The sequence below is a fragment of the Onychomys torridus genome, chromosome 1, assembly GCF_903995425.1.
Source record: "Onychomys torridus chromosome 1, mOncTor1.1, whole genome shotgun sequence".
Classification (NCBI taxonomy): domain Eukaryota; kingdom Metazoa; phylum Chordata; class Mammalia; order Rodentia; family Cricetidae; genus Onychomys; species Onychomys torridus.
In genome coordinates this window covers 152,862,361-152,883,395 of record NC_050443.1, presented here as the reverse complement: position 1 = coordinate 152,883,395, position 21,035 = coordinate 152,862,361, and the positions used below count along the sequence as shown (strand labels likewise).

At 39.4% G+C, this 21,035-nt stretch overlaps 1 protein-coding gene across 1 annotated transcript in view; it reads right to left on the bottom strand.

Annotated features, from left to right (window-relative positions):
- The window catches only part of Ifit2 (interferon induced protein with tetratricopeptide repeats 2), a 29,402-nt gene extending 9,331 nt beyond the window's left edge, over positions 1-20,071 (bottom strand). Inside the window, exon 1 of the mRNA XM_036188594.1 lies at positions 19,847-20,071. The gene's annotated coding sequence lies outside the window, so the exon portion shown is untranslated. The remainder of the gene's footprint in view (positions 1-19,846) is intronic.
- Positions 20,072-21,035: the final 964 nt, after the last annotated feature.

Below are 21,035 nucleotides of genomic sequence, written 5' to 3'. Positions count from 1 at the left end.
ACAAAAGGGAGTTTCTATTAATTATTTAGGATATAAAATAGGTCTACAAAAAATTAGATCCCAAAAGGTGCAAATTAGGAGAGACTGATTACAGACTCTTAATGACTTTCAAAGATTATTCAGAGACATTTACCATCTATGAACTGTTGTTGGGGTAAAAAATGATGAACTGAGTAATTTGTTCAAAATCTTAGAGGGTGACAAAGACTTAACTAGTCAAAGGAATTATCACCTGAAGCTGAGAGAGAATTGGCCCTGGTGGAAAAGAAAGTACAGGATGTACATGTGGATTGTGTAGATCCAAAGCTTGATAGCAGTTGGTTATTTTACCCTCTAAGCATTCTCCTACAGGAATTTTAATGCAGAGGGAAGATATAATATTGGAATAGATATTTCTATCAAATAAACAGAGTAAAAAAAATTTCAAAGTTATGTGTAAAAGATCTCCGACTTGATTTTAAAAGGAAAATTGAGACTTCATCAGTTAGCAGGAATAAACCCAGCAGAAATTGTAGTACCTTTAACTAAGGATGACATTGACAAATTTTGGGCAGAAAGTGAACCTTGGCAAAGAGCTTGCAGTAATTTTTTGGGAGAGATTAACAGCAAATATCCCAAAAGTGATAGAATTAAACTTATAAAGAGAGCTGATTAGATCCTGAATCAAATTGTATGGGGAAATACCAGTATCTGGATCCCCTACATTTTATACAGATGCAAACAAACAAGGAAAGGCAGGTTACAAATGAGAAAATTTAAATAAAATGGTTCAAAAATCATAATTATATGCTTTCCTGTTGGTATTAATAGATTTTTCAGAACCTCTCAACATAGTTACTGATTCTCAGTATGTTGAAAGAGTGGACTTACACATTGAGACTGCAGAATTTATCCCTGATGAGTCAGAATTAACTTCACTATTTATTCAGTTAATACGATATAATAAGGAATAGGAATCATCTCTTACATATAACTCATCTCCAATCCCATACAGGTCTGCCAGGACCTATAGCATAAGGTGATGATGAGATCAATAAATTTTGATAGCAAATGTGCTAGAGGCCTCAGAATTTCATTAAAAATGTCATGTAAATAATAAGTGTTTAAAAAAGGATTTTTCCATAACCTGGCAACAAGCCAAGGAAATTATAAGGGAATGTCCTACTTGTTCTTTTTATAGTCAGACTCCACTACCAGCAGGATGTAACCCAAAGGGTACTCAGAGGAATAAAATCTGGCAGATGAATGTGTTTCATTTTGCAGAATTTGGAAAATTGAAGTAAGTATACCACACCATTGATACCTATTCAGGATTTCAATGGGCAGCTGCTCTGAGTCCTGAAAAGGCTGATTCTGTAATCAGGCATTTGCTAGAAGTTTTGGCAATCATGGGTATACCTGCACAAATTAAAACTGACAATGCTCCAGCATATGTCTCTGCTAAAATGAAACAGTTTTTTGCTTAATACAATATAAAGCATATTTCAGGTACACCACACAATCCTACAGGCCAAGCAGTCACAGCAAGATCAAATCAAACTCTAAAGGATATGCTAAATACACAGAAAGGTGTGGAAAAAAAAAACAAACCAGAAATAGATTACATAATGCTTTATTAACTTTGAATTTTGTCAATGCTATTGAGAAAGGAACAACAGCTGTGGAGAGACATTGGATAATCGAAAAACCTACAGAGTTAAATTAGCCTATATTCTTTAAAGATGTGCTGACCTCAGAATGAAAACCAGGATATGTATTACCTTGGTGATGAGATTTTGCTTTTGTTTTTACAGGAGAAGAAAAACTATGGATACCATCAAAATTAATAAAGGTTCAATTTGAACAAGAGAGACCTTTTAATTAGAAGAGATGATAGTTCATCAAACAGCATGACCATTCAATTTAAATTAACTTATATAATTAACAAATGCTTTTCATTTAATCAGATATAACTCACAATAAGGGAACCTTCCCAAAGTTAGGTTTTGGAAAAGGTTTTTGTTTTTGTCTTTCAAGAGAATGAAGGCTAAGAAATCTGTAGAACATTGGACAAATGAGACATCTGAGGAAAAAGACAAAACATCTAGAAAAAATAAGTCCCAAGAAAAAGAGTAAATTGGCCTACTGGTATGTTACATATAAAATTTCATAAGTTGGTCTGGAGAGACGGCTCAGAGGTTAAGAGCACTGACTGCTCTTCCAGAGGTCCTGAGTTCAATTCCCAGCAACCACATGGTGGCTCACAACCACCTGTAATGAGATCTGGCGCCCTGTTCTGTATACATAATAAATAAATAAATCTTTTAAAAAAATCTCATAAGTCTTCCTAAATGTTTGTTTCTGCTCTTCTTTACTTAACACAAATGGTCTTTTTTTGTAGTCCCCGTTCAATTAAAAATTAAAGGTAGCTTTGGAGTTGGAGCATGGCTCTCTTCTCTAAACTCAAGCATGCTGGTAAAAGGAAAATGCAGAATCTCTGTGTCATGTCAGAAGAGCCATCTGATATTGGGCAGAAAAAAAACAAAAAAATTAAGGGACTATTCTATTGCCACTAATCTCACAATTCTTTGGTTCTATTTTGACTCTTTAAAACTTTTCTTAAGTATGAATTTTATATCAAAAATTTTAAGATATATATATATATATATATATATATATATATATATATCATATATATATATATATATATTTAAAGTTTTGTCATGATATTAATGGTCATATAGAGTACTAACTAATTCTAGAAAAAAAAAAGGCTTCATCTAAATGCCTGTACATGTTTTTGTGTTTGAATCTCTATCAGTTTTCTGCAGGGAATCATGGCCATGCCTAACAGCAAATTTGAAGTCTCCAAAAAGATGATGCAGCCCCACAATGACAGTTCCATAAGGATGATGATAATACCACTAAGATGACAAACATCACCCAAATATCAGTTTTGGACTACAAACTTCTCAGGACAATTTTGAGATGGCTAGCTGAGATGATCCAGCCTCACAAACTACTCGAGCAAGGACCTGAGATAAGCCCTGCACTTTTGCATTATGCAGAGACTGGACAACAAATGATACAGCTACCTCTCCCAGGACCTGACAATTAACCCAAAAATTTTCTTTTCAGGATGGATCTCCTAAAGATGCCTTTACCCCCAGACAGCAGGAAGTGATTTTAAGAACATGATGCCCACATTCCCAAGAGGTTGGGTGAGTGGTTTTTGATCTTTCAATGGGTTTTGGCTATTTGTCATTGTTTAGGGTGATTGGTTACAAGTTGTTATTGTTAATGGTCAGGAAAAAGTCTAAACAAAGGAGATTAGATTTAAGAGAGGCTATAGATAAGAGGTAGGTTATTGAATCTGAAAAAAAAAAAGATATAGAAATGCTAGAATAAATGGTAGATCATTGAATCTACTCTGAAAAGAAAAAGGAGAACATAGATATGATAAGATAAAAAGGTAGATTATTGAATCTACTTTTAAAAGGCAACTACTAGTTTTAAATATTTTTACAATGGATTAGATTTTTGTATATTGTACACAAATTTGTATACAAATTATGTACATTGATACAAATTTGAGATTGATTTTGTTAGAATATTTTACATGTATTTCTAATCTTGTTCAAGGTATTGTACCTATACTGTTCATTTAACAATGTAATGCAAATTGTTAGTCCTTGAAAGTTATTATTACCAACTATTTAGGATATTAAGAAATATAAGTTAGTCATTAGTCATTACAATCAAACTTATAGACATATTAGGTATGTTTTTAAGGTCAAGCAAAGACATATTTTAGATAGATAGGTCATTTCAAACACTTCAGAGATCTACAGAATATGGCATTTAAGATATTTTAATAACATGGATTTTTTTCTTTTTTCTTTTCTTTTTTTTAAATGACAATGAGACATGTCTGCTCCTGGCAGCACCAATCTACTTCAGAGAAAATTATGGGCACTTGTAGTCAAATTGCTAAACGGTCTTATTAATAAAAAAACTCGGAACCAGAAATTGGGGTTAAAGCCTGAGAGAAATCAGAGAAATAGGAAAAGCCACAGCTAACCTCATCTCACCAATTCTGAAGCTTCCAAAGAGAGCCTCTTCCTATATACCCATGCCTATATACCTTTCTGTTCTGTTCTCTCACTTGCTCTCTCAGCCCTGCTGTATCACTTCCTCTACCTGCCCAGCTCTGTCACTTTCTGTCTGTCTGTACAGACTTCCAAACCTCTATGGTTGGTGCTGGGATTAAATGTGTGTATCACCATGCCTGGATCGGTTTTCAGTGTGGCCTTGAACTCACAGAGATCCAGACAGATCCCTGCTTCCCAAGAGGTAGAATTAAAGGTGTGTGCTACCACTGCCTATCTTCTATGTTAATATAGTAGCTGGCTTTTTATTTTACTATGATCCTCAGGAAAAATTTATTGGAAGATACAGTATATCAGGGGACACAATACATCACCACAGGCATTGAAGAAACTCCACATGGAATTTACTTTCATTGTTGCAAAACTTAGTCACTGAACAAGAAAGTGTCCTCAAATTGGCTGCTGACAGTATGCTGTCCAAAATGGACAAGCAGGACACAGAACAAAGGACTGCCAAACCTTGCCAAGACAAGGTAGGAAGGCTCTTTAAAAAATGCTGCTTCACAAATGAATCTGTCAGATATGCTAAACCTGTGGGCCAAAGATGATGCCCTGTTAGGGACCAAGATGTTAGGAACCAAACATGAACCATGGAAAGTACTAGCTAGGCCAGAGAACAAGTCATAAGCCCACTGCCCCTTCCCAGAGCAGTAACCAGAGGCCCCCAAAGATAAGAGAACATCCCACAGTCAGGTGCCATGACAACCGAACGTAAAGAGCATTCCATGGTCAGGAAGCCTAGCAACAGAATAATCGGCCCCTAACCAGTGACCTTAGCAGACATCTTGCAGTTGCACAATCTGCCTCACACGTCTTGCACCCTTTCCATGTTCTACACGCCCCTTTTCCCCTTCCCTCCTTCCTGCTCCTTCCCCTCCTATGCTATATAAGCCTTGTGTAGAAAAATAAAGTTGGCAGCTTGATCAGAATCTTGTCTTGCTGTCCTCCTTTATGTTGCCCATCCCTTTCATTCGCTCCCACAGGTGGGTTCCCCCCATTGAAACCCCGCTGGCCGGGGCAATGCCCCAGTGTTGCAGAGAAACCTCAGGTGACTGTCCAGGCAGCTGGCTGTTTCTGTCATAACTCACATTTTTTGGAAATTGCTTGTTTACACTTTCTGTTTTACTAGGTAATGTTGTTTCCTTTTCAGTTCTCTGAGGGAGTTGAAGATTAGAAAGTTATAGTTTTCCTTGTTAAGAAATTCAGGCCAGGCAGTACTGATGCATGCCTTTAATCTCAGCACTCAGGAGGCAGAGTCAGGCAGATCTCTATGAGTTCGAGGCCACTCTGGTCTACAGCTGAGGGAGTTGAAGATTAGAAAGTTATAGTTTTCCTTGTTAAGAAATTCAGGCCAGGCAGTACTGATGCATGCCTTTAATCTCAGCACTCAGGAGGCAGAGTCAGGCAGATCTCTATGAGTTCGAGGCCACTCTGGTCTACAGAGCAAGTTCTAGGACATCAAAAGATAGATAGATTTCAGTTGGTAATACAAGTTAGGATAGAAAGTGAATTAGGTACATTTTGACTCACCAAAATAGGATAGGTAATGGAATATTTTCTCTGAATTTGTCAAATGCAAATGGACTAGACATTGTTGATATATTTACTGCTTATATATGTTGTATATAGTTATTGTACTTATTGTATATAGTTTTTCTTATGGTAGTTATGATTTTTTTAGACAAAAAAGAGGAAATGTGGTGATATTTTCTTTGTGTACCCCAATAAAGCTTATTTGAGGATCAGAGGAAAAAGCCAGCCACTATATTAAACACAGAAATCAGGCAATGGTACCATATGCCTTTTATCCTACCATTTGGGTGGCAGAGATCCACCTGGATCTCTGCAAGTTCAAGGCCACACTGGGAACAGAGCCAGGCATGGTGGCACAAGTCTTTAATTCCAGCACTAACCATAGAGGTCTGGAGGTCTGTACAGATAGACAGGAAGTGATATATCTGGGTGGAGATAGGAAGTGAGATGTAGAACAGAAAGGTATATAGGCATGGATATACAGGAAGTAGATCTCTTTGGAGGCTGAGGAGTTGGTGAGGTGAGGTTGGCTGTGGTTTGTCCTATTCCCTGGTCTCTCAGTTTTTCACCACAATATGTGGCTCTGGGTTTTTTATTAATAAAACAATTTAGCAATTTGAGTTACACTGGCCTTCTGAACTGTAAGGAAACAAATTTGTATTTTTTATGTAATATCTAGTCCATGGCATTCTAATATTTAAAAAAAGAGGGAGAATAAGGACATTCCTTTTCAAAGATTAAAAAATTATGTGTATTTCTGGGTATGCATGTATATGCATGAGTGCCAGTGGAGTCCAGAAAAGAGCATTTGTTCCCCTGGCACTAGCATTACAGTTGGAGCTAGGAACAGAACGCTGGTCCTCTGTAATAGCAGGAATCACTCTTGACCTCTGAGCCACTAAGGAATTCCCTTAACAGTAAAAATTGAGATTTCAGATGAGCTGTCTTTGACTAGGAACTTGATACAACTAAATGACTTCTCTACAGCTCCAAACAGAAGATAAACTTAGAAATAAATTTGTGTTGGTGCAATTGACCTTGGTTTGTGATAGAACACTAAGAGTATTTGTTTCATTCATTCATATAATCAATAAATGTTCACTGAGTATGATGTGCTAGGCACTTTGTAATTGCTTCTTAGACTTTTGGAATGTATCAGTGCACATGTCTCTGACTTCATGGATATTACAATTTACCAGGAAAACAAGATAACACACAGAACTGTTATGGAATGAATTAGGTCCCTCTTCTCTCTGGAAAATTTACATGTTGACTACTTAGCCCCTGGTGGTGTGCAAGGGGGTGGGTGTGCAAGGGGGTGCAATAAAAAAAAACCTGGTGGCATGAGTGCTCATTGATATGGTTAACATTCTTATTGTAGACGGGAGAGATAAAGGAAGGAGGAGAGCACAGCCAGGGATATCTGGAAGAGTCTAGAGCAGAGAGAGAAGGAAAATGACTGCCCATAGCCAGCACTAGAAAAATGGGAGAGTGGGAAATAAGAGTGGAGACATCAAGATACAGCATGGGAAACAGGCAAGGGAGAGTAAGGGAAGAAAAGAGAGCAAGTAGATAGCAAGAAAAGATAGCAAGATAGATAGCAAGATAGATAGATAGATAGATAGATAGATAGATAGATAGATGATAGATAGATAGATGATAGACAGATAGATAGATAGATGATAGATAGATAGATAGATAGATAGATGATAGACAGACAGATAGATAGATAGATGATAGACAGATAGATAGATAGATGATAGATAGATGATAGATAGATAGATAGATAGATGATAGACAGATAGATAGATAGATGATAGACAGATAGATAGATAGATGATAGATAGATAGATGATAGACAGATAGATAGATAGATGATAGACAGACAGATAGATAGATAGATAGATAGATGATAGATAGATGATAGATAGATAGATAGATAGATGATAGACAGATAGATGATAGATAGATGATAGACAGATAGATAGATAGATAGATAGATGATAGACAGATAGATAGATAGATGATAGATAGATAGATGGATGAATGATATACAGATAGATAGATGACAGACAGATAGATGATAGATAGGTAGATAGATAGATAGATAGATAGATAGATAGATAGATAGATGATAGACAGATAGATGATAGATAGATAGATAGACAGACAGATAGATAGATAGACAGATGATAGACAGATAGATAGATAGATAGACAGACAGATAGATAGATAGACAGACAGATGATAGACAGATAGATAGATAGACAGATAGACAGATAGGCAGATAGATGAGTATAGTGAGAATAGCAAGGGCAGAGAATAATGGGAATAGCTGGGTTATGAGAAGGATGAGTAGCTGACAAGAGGGAAGCCTGCCAGCTGGGAGAGTTTAGTGGAGAAGAGGAGGTGGGAAGGGCTAGGACGGTAGCATGGACTTTGAAATATATAACAGGTACATGATACTGCTGGAGCTTAGAGGCCAGCACGAGCCTGGATACGCTGATGGTGCCATGGGTAGCCGCCATATGTCCCTTCTGCCAGCTGAGGGAAATGACTCCTTTTGGCAGATAGGAAGTAGTTTCACCAGTTCCTAAGGAATTCTGCCTTTTATCTAACCACCAGAAATCCTGCTATAGTCCAAGTTGAGCTTATTTCTTGATAAATGATCTGCCTTTTGGATTTTTAGGGTATTGGAGCTTCCTTTGGACCTGACATCATTGTAACTAAGTTGAAATAGCACCTTTAAGTAAGTGATTGAGATTAGATGAGGTAACGATATCCAAGGGGAAAATATAATCCAGAAAATAAGTCATTACAACAAGCGTGACAAGGATCATTTGGATAGTTAAAAAGCTGTACTAGTTAAGAAAATTACAATGTGAGTAGATAGTTTAAAATCTAACAACACATAATAACCAAAGGAATGCCTACTGTATTTAATGCTACTTAAAACTATGCAGTGACATGTTTTCTAAAAACCCAGTGATATCAAGTCTGTGGAAAACGAGGGACTTTCACAGGACAATGCCTGATGGATTTGTGATTCAGACCTTATAGGGCACAGTGTTGAGAAAGGGCAGGGGCTTTGGGCATTAAACATTTGTTTGAATCTTAGGAATGTGTGTAGAGTCCCGCTCGACCTGTTGAATGAATGGGTTCTAAAGCAGGGAGTGTGGAATTGGAACCTGATAGCTATGAAATATAGATGTAGATGAAGAAAAAGACAGACACAGGATAGCTTCTGGAGGTTCTGGGTATGTGAGACCCTCACTCTATTCTCTAAGATGAAGAAGGAGGTTTAGACAAAAATATCTTAATATAGATAGACCCAGGCCAGTTTCAAGCTCCCAGGAACTTAAAAGTACAGCCATCTGATAGCAACTAATTAACAAAAGAGTGCCCCAAATGCCAGACAAAAGCCAGGCCATTTGGTGGTAACTGATAAACCACGGGATGTCCCAATGCTGGAGATGGCACATCCCAACTCTGGAGATGGGCTGTAAAAGTTCTAAACAGAGCAAACAAACAAACTAAAATAAGATAACACGGAGGCCTGGGAAGATTTAGCCAATTAAAATTGTACCCATACTAACTCCCTCACAAACTAGAGGGACTCGTGGTTTTTGCCTTTAAAAAGCCAGCCTCACAAAGAAAAAGAAACTCCTCCCTGCCTTGCTGTGCTGTAGCCAGTGAGTGCTTGAGATGAGTTCCCTGTCCTGCGACTTGTAATGGAAATAAACCTTGCTTTTGCATTCTGGACATCCTTGGTCTTTGGTGGTCTCTCTGGGGGTGTTTTTGGCATAACAGGTCAATAGGGTAGACTTGAGTTGTATTATTCACAGCTTGTATACACCCAAAGCAAGGCAGGGCCAAAAAGACTTCCCTCTTTGAAGGACATCATGGTTCAAAGTACAAAGTACAATCAAGTGTAAACACCTCCTTAATACTCAAGACATCCAGTGACCACACCTTACGGCAAAGCATCCTATAAATAGGCCTTAAAGTATAAAACACCTGCTAACCACGCCTTTTGGCCAAAACATCCTATTACGCAGCCTTGCAGGGGCAGAAACATGTTTGGACTCTCTGACTCTCTTGACCTTGAGTCAAGATGAAAACAAATCACAAGCTAGGGTCTCTGTGGGTCCCCACAAATGTGTAGATCAAATATTCAGTCAAAGGTGGTATGAGTATGTGTTTGTGTGTGTGTGTGTGTGTGTGTGTGTGTGTGTGTGAGAGAGAGAGAGAGAGAGAGAGAGAGATGGTCCTGTTTTTCAGGAACTCACTATATAATGCAAGTTAAATCTTGAACTCACAATCCTTCTGCCTTACTTGACATCTGGAGAGCTGGGATCACAGGCATGCACCACTATGCCCAGCTTGTATCAGTCTTTTGATATCTCAACATGACTAAGGAACGATTTCCAGTTATTCATGCAAACATTAATTTTGGTGTTATCTAGTACATGTGTGTGTGCTTGTTGAGTTTATGCATGTGTGTGCATCTATGCATGTATGTACATATGTGTATGTTGGGCTATGTGTTAGGAAATCAATATATAATGGCTAAAATTTAAAAGACCAGGAACCACCGATAGACTCACATTATTTAAAGGCATGGTGGTAAGGAAAAAAGAGTCATTGAGTGAGTTGTTCAGTGAGTGAGGCCTTTGTAGAGTAGAGAACAGGGTCAGGTGGAGCTGGGAGTCCACTATCCCACCTACCCCAAAGCTGATTGTTTTTAGTAATTAAATAATGCAAAAATTTGATTTAGCTACAAAATAAATACAGACTGTAAGAGGAGAAAAGAGGTAAGGGATAAAGGAAAGAAGGAAACGAGAGAAGGAAGGAGAAGAAAAGAACCTGGGAAGTGGGCAGAAGAAAGGGAAAGAGGGACAAAGCGAGTGGGAAGAGAAAAACTGGCATGTGCATACACAATAAGTGCTAGGTCCAGAGGGAAAAACCCCAAGCACCCCAAAAGGGCAGGCTCCCTGACCTGGTGCAAGATGACAGTCTTGATTCAGCTCAAGCCAGACCATTGCTGGTGGTGAGACCAAAACTCACAGGCAGCATTGCACTGGGACCTGTGAATAGGGTTTTCTGTTGCAAAAGAAGCCACTTTCGCTTTCTTCTCTTGCCTGTGGCAAAGGGGACATTTGACTCTCTGCGGCTGGCCGTACACTGTGGTTCTCTATCAAAGCCCATACTAACCTCCAGGCTTCTCTGGTCCCTAGTAAGCACCCTTCTCACCTCTTCCACTATGCTACCCCAGGCTACTCCAGATTGCAGCTCACTCCCCTCTGCAGTGGTTCAGCTCTCTTACAACAGCATGATTCCCCCCCACTCCCCAACCCTTTTGCACTTAACAGCAACATCATTATGATATTCATGTCATTAAAATTTTAATGACAAGGGAAATCTTAAGGCAGCACTAAACAAATAGATAAAAAGAAGCTAAGTATCTTATGGACCTTCAACTTTGTAAAATTTCATAGAGTGTATTTTAGTTGTTTTTGATGACAGAAGGACAATGTGAATTTTTTCCTTATGCTCATTTTAGTTTTCAAAGATTTCTTTAGTGTACTAATAGTATTTTTACCCTGAAGAAAGTTTTCAGTGAATCTAGTTTTCTTTCCTTCTTAAAGATTAGTGAGGGTTAAAAACAAAACACCAAGCAATGGACAGATGTGGGCATCACCTGATCAAGCCTGGCTTCTCTGGAGACTTTGGGAATTTCAGAGATACAGATTCTAGCTTATCAGCCAACCCACTGTGGATCCTCAGAGAAGAATTGTCTAGATTTAGTCCAGAGCACATTACAATTTATGCTACCTTCAAATAGTTTAATGTACTGACTCTCTGAAATGCCAAACACAGGAGCAAGAGTTTGTAAGAATATGTCGGCCTGAAATGATGAAAATGTGGGGTGACAACAGAGTGAAACAGATGGGCCCCTTTCTCTGTGCTCGCATCAACCATGTGCCTCTCATTTCATGCAGGCCACTTTACGGTTGAGCTTCTCCTGGTGTCTATAGCAGAAAGGCTGTGTGACTCTGGAAATGTCATGGGACTTAAATGCATCTGAATTAACAGCAAACACTTTCTGCTCTCTGTTAAAGCACATTGAGTATTTAAGCAAGTATCAAAATCCAGAACTCTGGGGAAATGTTGAGGTTTTCAAAGATACTGGATTCAATTTCAAAGAATCAATTTAAAAAAACCAAAAAACCAAAAAGCCGTTAACGTAGGCTTTACCTACTGGTCACTGGCTGATGGCTGCTCGGATCTCCTCTAGTGTTCTAGCCAAGGCAGATTTGCTGCTCAGAAATCTGTCTGAACTGACTACAGATTCCTCAGAGAAGGAAACACAGGGCTGTTGATGAAGGGCAGCTACACATGTGTTTGCAATATGAAGTAGAAAATTCTCTTGGTGAGAAAAAAACAACTCTCAGCTTCAATGGCTTCCTGTTGCAGGAAAAGGATGCTTCAGGAGTCTTGAATTTCCTGTTTGTGAACTCGACTGGGACCGAATGTTTTGGAGGAAGTATTGGTAAAGAAATTAAAGGAGAGGAAAATATGACTATAGGGAGAGTCAGAATTATGATACCAGAGAACTAGAAATCTAAAAATGGCTGCTTGATGTAGAAGGTTTCAGGAGAACTAGATTCTAGACCTTTCAACTGTAGAACACACCCTCATGGTCACATGTACTTTGTAAAGGAGTCCCTAAGTAGTCACACCTTAAGTTTTATTGTGCACCTGAAATTGTAATGATTGTTGCCTGGAAACCATTTCCCACATTGTATTGTGTTTTAAATATGCTGACAGTGAACTGCCTGGCATTAGACTCCCTAAAGTCTGATCCCAGTTGACAAAATCAATCTGAACTGTTTTCATTCTCATCTCTTCAAGTAATTCAAGTCTGACACCTCAGGGACACCCTCAAAGATTCAGAGAACTTATACAAGATGTCCAAGGAGAGAAGACTGCCTGGCCTTCTCTCCAGCATTCACCACTGTGTTCATATTCCTCAGTTCTTCCCATGTACAGGAACAATATTACCTGTTGCCTAGGGTTCTTTCAAGACTGAGACTTTCCACCATAAACTACCCAAAATCTACTAAGAAGAAAAACAGTGTCAGCTTTTAAATTGTTCTTGCTTAGGTTCTCTATTGTAAGTTTTGTGTTCCTGTGAGGAGAGAAAGCAAAACATGTTTTGCTGGGGGGATGTCTTTCTGTACATTGTAAATATATGTTGTTCCCATTGGTTAATAAATAAGCTGATTTGGTCTATGGCAAGGCAGCTTAGAGGCAGGTGGGAAATCCGAGAGAGACAGGATTTGTTGAGAAAGGTGTTGTCTGAGAAGGAGATGTCAGCCGCCACAAGGAGAAGCAAGATATTAAAGTACTGGTAAGCCACAGCCACGTGGCAACTTATAGATGAATGAAAATAGGTTAAATTTATCAGAGTTAGCTAGCAAAAAGCCTGCCATAGGCCATGCAATTGTAAATAATATGATCATTTTATAAGCTGCTACAGGACCACGGGGCCAGGCTGGTCCTGATAAACTTTCAACTACAATGTTCAATTATATTTAATATGATGGGTTGCTTTCAAGAAACAAATGTTAAGTTTGCAAGATTTGACTTGTATTAATGTTGTAACTTTTCAAGAAAAAGTGTTCCTGGAGGCCACTTCCGGTCTCATTTTCCCAGGGGATGAGGCAAGCAATTCTAAGATTTTTCACAAACATGTAGCCCTCCAGATGTTCTTAGGCAGCTACTAGTGATGAGTGTCTTGCCTATATGGACAAGCTGGCTATTAGAGGGTGCTCAGGGTGTGCTAGCTATAGGATTTCAGGGTTCCTTTCTTCCCACTGAAGTCTCAATGCCCACAAAATAAAAAAAACTTGAGGTCAGATATATGCAGAAGTACTATTCCCTCAGAAACCCAAAAAGCAAATGGATAATGCTGGCCATCTTTTGCTTTTTAAAATTTCCTTGGGAATTGATAAGACCATTTAAATGTACATTAAACAACTACAGAATATTGAATAAAAAGTTTGCCAAAAAGATGATTATATCTACAAAGAGAAAGATAGTCACTATTCAGCTATCATTTCCCAAATAGGAAATTGGACCTCCCTTCAGTGAGAATATCATTAAAGGAGTTTAGCTCAGAATCTCCCACTTATTCTAGAGCAGAAAGAAGACAAATGTATCAGGAAAAATTCTTTTTTCTTTTAAAAATATGTTTTTAATTCACCTTACATACAAACTAGATGCTGAAGAAAACTTCTAGATTCCAATTTCTATATGAATGTGAGCCATGGCTCTAAGTAGCAGAAATGTAGACCCACCTGAGATGCTTTGTCTGTGGATGAGTGGATGCAGTATGGACCAATGGAGATTAGAAGCAGCTGATCTCCAAGTAGGGAATAGAGATTCTTATTCAGAAACAACAGCTCTACCTGAAAAGAGACCCTTGAAAGCAGTGTATGGTCCTTTTCATGGGGGGGGGGGCATTTTAAGGTCCCCAGAGGTTTCTGAGGATGTCTAAGATACTGGTTAGTACCTGACTCTATATACATTTTTTTCTATATATACATATGAGTGATACATTTTGTCTTTCACTTTAAGAAGGTTCTTTATGGCTTAATTTTGACACTGTTGCACTGTATAGCTATTATTAAATAAATTAAGGTGTTTTTGAACACAAAGTATGATACTATGATGGTCAACCTGATAAATGAGAGGGACTAAGTGACTAACTAGACGGTTGCATATATAGCATGGACATGTGGGACATGGAGGTTTATGTCTTGGATGGGACAGAGTTGGATGGTGGTTGTTTGTTTTTAATTTTACTTAAAATTGTGCATGCTTAAAGGAATTGTTGATACTTAGAATTTTTTCACTTACAATTTTTAGATCACAATTGACTTCCGATAATTGAATCCATGAACAAATGAAACTGTCTCGTGATTCCTTATCTCTTGGTTTCTTTTATTGACCAATACAGTGTTAAGGTGCCCTGCACTCCTAGGAACCCGACCACTTCCTTACCAACCACTGTATTCCTAACTCTAACCAAGGTTAAACTGTCAATCTTATTCCTTTCCTGGATTTGGGGTGGGGGTGGTGGGGTGGTATTTCTTTCTCAGGGTGTGGATAGATTTCTCCATCGTTGTTTCTTATCATCTGTCTTTTGGCTTTAAGTCCTGGAATACAGCTGAAGTTTTAAACAGGGCCTTAGTTTGGGGAAATCTGGAATACTTTTAGCAATGAGAGTCTTTGCTCTTCCATCTTGTCTTGTTTTCTACCAGTGAATACTAAGTTACAAAGCTCATTCATCCCTGACAGTGTCTCTCAACCTCTGCCTCAACTCCATGCTCTTTCTCACACTCCTCATCCATCTGCTAATTAATTTTCCCTCCTGGACTAGACAAGGCTCTTTGAGCTAACCCAGTGGCAGATTCAAAGCTCAGTAAGAGTAAAGGAGAGGACTACCAGCCACAGAAAAGAGCAGGAGGGTTTACGGAAGAGCCAGGTCTTAGCTATCCTTAAAGTACAGGGAACGCACTGGACACAGCGGGACTCATGACCAGTACACTTCAAGTTTACTCCCAGCCGTTTTCTGGAAACAAGCTATCTCCATGATACTTCTAACAAACCATCTTGTCATGTATTTCTAGAATATATTTTATATAAAACTTTTTTGTATTTTAATTTCATATAATATACAAATATAATTATTTTGTTTGTAAAATAAATACAGAAATGTAAAATTATTGTGACTCATTTAAATAGCATTTTAAATTATAAGTATTTATATTATTATATAGCACTCATTTTTTATTTATTTTTTATATATGTAAAACCATATAATGACTATATGTTAAATAATATGTTAGACATTACATAGGTGTGCATATAGTATATATTCCATTATGCTCCTGTTATTATTGTTTTAATCCTAGTTTAAGAGGACATTTTTTGAAAGTTCATCATATTTTGTGAGATTTCTTGTTTTTCCAAAGCATAACAGATTACTTGAAGCCTCTCTTTACTTTATTTTATTTTTTCAGATTTGTGGAAGCCTCTCTTTAAAATTGTACACTTTGGGCTTATACCAAGTCTCCAAGCTCTGAAGTAAAATAGACCTACTTCCTTTCTGTGTGTCCTTGGCCTCTCTGCCTCTGCTTCCTGACGTGAGATTCCACTGAGAAAAGCAGAGGAAGGTGCCTAGCACACTGAAAGCTGGTGGTGAATGTTAGTAGCCCTTCCTCAGGGCTCTCCGAAGCCTAGAGCTCACCTCCAAGCTTGTTTACAGACCTTCTGGGAGGTGGCTGAAATCTCGGCTTTTCTTTGACAATATTGCATGAGTCAAGGCCAGTTCTGCAAAAGACTAGTCTTGTGACTTCTTTTTCAGTTTGGGAATGTCAGTCAGAACCAGGAAACGGAAACCGATCTTGTAAATACTTCCTGAAAGAAAGTAAGTTGTGTTTTCTCCAGCTGTGACCCCTGGCTGCTCTCTGGTGGGGCCCTTCCTCCACGTTAGGACCCAGTCACACTGACAAAGGAAGGGAAACTCGAGAGCCAGGATCAGGAGAAAGGTTCTCAGCATGGCAACATAGCCTCTTTTGTGCCTCTATTTCCATAACACTCTGCTTCAAATTACCTCCCTAGTATAGTTGTGAGACTGAGTACCTCCATAAAACAAACACAGAAACAAGGGAAGCAGGCGAGGTGGAGATGTTATTTCTGCAAAATAACCTCAAGGGGAACAGAACAATTCAAACTGCAGACTGGGCTTTGTTTTATTTTCTGGGGAGACAAAGAAATGGACGAAAGAAGACACTTCAGCTGGGTGTGGTACACAGTACACACGGAATCCCAATTCTGGTAAGGCTGAGGCAGGAGACTTGGGAATTTGAGACCAACTCAGGCTTCATGGTAAGGCTCTTGTCTTATAGCAACAAAAACTAAGTAAGACAAGGGACCTTACTGCCACCGACCTCAAAACCCAACTATGCCCAAAAGACACTCTTTTAAACAATTCCCTGTATATATAGATAATTGCACATTTTTTTTCTGTTTCCCCTAATTTTTGTTTTCTGAAAGGCTGAGAACAGATCCAGGCACCCATATTTGGCTTTCTGTCCCATCTTTGAGGATCCATCCCCATCCATTCATAAATCCACTTCATTCATTCATTCATTCATTCTGAGAATAATTGAAGAACAAATAAAAACAGGGAAGGCTTATTGATCTTGTGAGAGAAAATGATGCAATGAAGGCTAAATATTTCTAGAGGGCAGATTGGGGATAAGAAGGGAGATGAACTCATCCCAGCTAAAGGTCAAACCACCAAGTGTACCCAACAGATGTAAACAAAGGAAGTCAGTATCCTTAGGCTTTCAACATCCTTCAGCCAGGAATAGCGTCACAACTAATTGTTGTAGCTTGTCAATGAATTGTCCTCCAAAGTCTCCTGGAGTGAAGTTCCACTTGCCAGCTGGTGAAGCTAATTCTTAAAAGTGTAAGCAAGAGCACAGTGAGAACATCAAACAGAATTGCTCTTGAATGAAAAAGAAAAATGTACCAGGGGTGGGGGTAGGGGGTGGGGGGGGGGGGGGGTGGAGTTGGTGGGGTGGTGGTGGTGGTGGTGGTGGTGGCAAACAAACAAACAAAAATGTATCCAAACTGCCAGAGCTATCTCAGAAAACACAACAAGAACAAAACAGAAACATTGTTTATACAGAGAAAGGGGGGGGGGGGGCTATGAACTGGAACAGCCTGGAAACTTGGAGTCGTGTGGGAGAGGACTAGAAGAGCCCTATAGTTTTGGTGTCCACCACAGGCTGGTCAGTGGGAAACCAGATGCCTCACCAGCCAGAGGCAAAGGGAAATAGGGAAGTGGATCTTCCTGGCAGAAAGAAACACTTGTCTCTGGGAGTAAACTCTAGCCATCATCAATCCCTGTCTTGTCTCCCTGTCAGCTTCTAGGCCCCCCGTGGTTCTCAACCCTCCCGATGGTGAGACCTTTAATACATGCCCTCATGTTGTGGTGACCCCCAACCACAAAATTGTTTCTTTGTTACTTCAGAACTAATTTTGCTACTGTTATGAGTCTTAATGTAAATATCTGGCATGCAGGATGTCTGATACAATACCCTGTAGGGTCTTGACCCACAGGTTGAGAATCACAGTCTACCCTGAGCTGAGCCCAGGCTGTCATCTTGGACATAGTCAGTGGGCCTGCCCTTTTGGGGTGCTTGGGGTTTTTCTTCAAACCTAACAAAAAAATCTTTGAATCATGAGGGCTCTTCCCTAAGTACTAGATTAATCCATTGATGGGCTTATAACGATAGAATTATTTCGAATGAGTGGAAACTGGGGACATTCTTAGAGGAAATGGGTCACTGGAGATGGATCCTTTTGTTCCTGGCGCCTTCTGTTCCTTTTCTCTGAAAAGGCCACCAGGTGAGCAATTTCCCCCTGTCATGCCTTTCCCCTGTGATATTTCTGTCTTGCCACAAGTTCAAACACAATGGTACCAGTCAACCATGAACCAAAATAAATCCTTTCTCCATTCAGATGTTTTCCCTCACTTTTTTTTTTCCAGTTGAGAACACTAACCAGTGAGAATAGGTTGGCAGTCAGAATTTCTTCCCAGACAGTAAATTATCCTCAAAACAAATTCATATATATGGGATATATAGATATATAGACACAGATAGACATATTCTTCCTGTGAACTGGTCTTGTGGGATACTATCCAGGGCTTTCTGATTCAGTGTTCCTGAGCTGCAGTTCTTTTGCCTCTTTTGAACTCCTTGACAACTTTTTAAAAGTTATTCCCCAACTATGAGCCAAGAACTGTTTTGTGTCTTTCATCTATTATGTCTAATCTCTGATGTGTATAGTCATTATCTCTTTTTTAGATGCCCAGATATAGACTACAAAGGGATTGGGGACTTGCATAAGACTGTACCATTGCAAGCAGGGGATCTTTGCTTCTGGTACTCTGGCTCTACAACCAGGACTAAGTGACCTGAGTGAGCGTATGTCCAACCTTTGACCTGACACTGTCATCTACGAAGTTCATGCTCCAGAACTACACAATCAAGTTACAACAAAAGAAACAAACAAACAACAACAACCAATGATACATTTAGGGATCACATATTTGCAGAGTCTTACAAATGCTTATCCCAAACTTACACCATTCCAAGAAAGAGTACATCCTTAAATGTACCTGCAGGGCTGGAGTGATAGCTTCATGATTAAAAGCACTAGCTGATCCTCCAGAGGATCCAGAATCAGACCTAACCCCCCCCCCATGGCAGCTCACAACTACCTGTAATTCCGGCCCCAGGGGATCTGATACCTTTGTCTGGCCCCTGAGGGCAGCAGACACTTTATGTGCAGACTTACAGTAAGATAAAGCACTCAAACACCCAAAACAATTTTTTAAAATGTACTGGAAGTGCCCTTTTTACCTTACAAGTATGGGGTAATTTCAGCCTGTCCAGGACCTACATGTTTTAAAAAATTCTTTTTAGCTTAATTCACTTCAGCTTAACATTCTCTGCAAATTAACAGGATGGAATAAAAAACTCATACTCTGATCCATGGTGGCCCCACACCTCACAAATGAAGTCACAATGTCATCTCTACACACTGCAGAGAGGTATCTATAAAGCATCTCATATACCTAGCATAAAACTTCGTCAACTGGTAGCCCTGGAGCTGAAATAGGAAGTGAGAGGAATGTTTGGGACAATTCCTATACTTTAAAGCCCTCAAGAGTTACAGAAATAATTCCCACAAAGTGACAGCCGGAATCTGAAGAAATGAAACTAGCTGGCTAACTTTTCAATTCCCAGCCTTCTTCAGTGCTTCTCTGTATTAGTCACAGTTTGGAAAGAGAAACGGAATTTAAAGGGATTTTGGTCTTCCGTGTTTGTAGGCGCTGCCTAAACAGTCTTTGTGAGGTTTTTGCTTCATTCCCTGTGTCAGCTGCATTGAAGTTCACAAAGTAGACAGTAAGGGTGCTGAGATGAGATGAACAAGGACAGGCTGGGGTCTCTCCAGACCAGAAGCTAGCCCAGCTCCTTCTGCAAAGCTGAACCTCTGTCATAGAGCTAAGCACATACCTGGACTGCATTGTAGAAATGTCAAAGGACCTGGAAAAATGAGCAGTTATAGGTCTTGTACATCATTGAGTTGAGCCAGCAGATGAACACAGTGTGTTAGGAACTGCAAAAATCCCTGTCTCTGCTGCCAAGCATGAAGATAAACACGGCTGCTTCTTTTTTATTCTCCAAATAGAATGCAAAAGCCCTAACTGAGAAGGAAATTCAGGGGAATCATTAAGACTAGCCAGATTGACACATTACAAAGCCCTGCTTCTGTTCTAGCCCAGGCACTGCCCTCTGAGCCCTTTGGCAGTGCCTTCAGGGGTAGAATGTCTTCACTGTAGAACAAACATTGGGGAATACAATACATGCTTTATTTCTGGAATGACATACGAGAAATAGTGCCAGCATTGCCCTCTAGTAATAGCAGCAGCTGTCAACAAATGAAATCCTTTTGCATCTGTGTTCTAAGAGAAAGAAAACTCGACAGAACTCCATCCCAACAGTGACCATCTCTCTTTCATCTGAGCCTATTGCTCATCCTTTTGTTTCTTGTCAAGGCTCAAGAATCACTGTACCAGATTTCAGTGGCTATAAACAGGATCATTAGTTTGATCCATGGGTCAAGATCTAGAATGCTAAGGGAAACACACTGAAAAGTTTCTGCACCCGAATAAGCCTCTCCGCCGACACAGCAGTTCAAATCAGACCAAATTAGGCTGAATTAAGAAAAAGGCCAGGTTTAATGGATAAAATAAATGCTCTTGGGTGATTTTCTGGCCCTCAGAAAGGAGATGAGGAAGAGAGACCAAAAAAACCCTGTGTCTGTTTTCTAGGGTGCAGTTTAAATATCCTGTGGGAGTGGTCTTGAGCATCTCTGAGGGAGAAGCCGTGTTTGGAGGGCTACAGACAGGGCAGAGTTTGGGGAGACAGGGATTGGGGAGGGGAGCTGAGGTGGAGTTTCCACCAGAACACTCCAGACTCTTTGGGTATATGGGTGCCAAGGGCTGAGGTGGAGCTTCCTCCAGAGTGCGCATCAGTCAAAACATTTTTTCAAAACAAGTAAATAAATACTCTTTATATTGGAATCAAGATACTACAAAAACATATCTCAGGTTTTTCAGACATCCATTACAGAAGTCTCTCTGTCTCTCTCTTTAATTGGTGTATTACTTTTTCAGGTCTGAGAAGGGCAGAGATATACTTT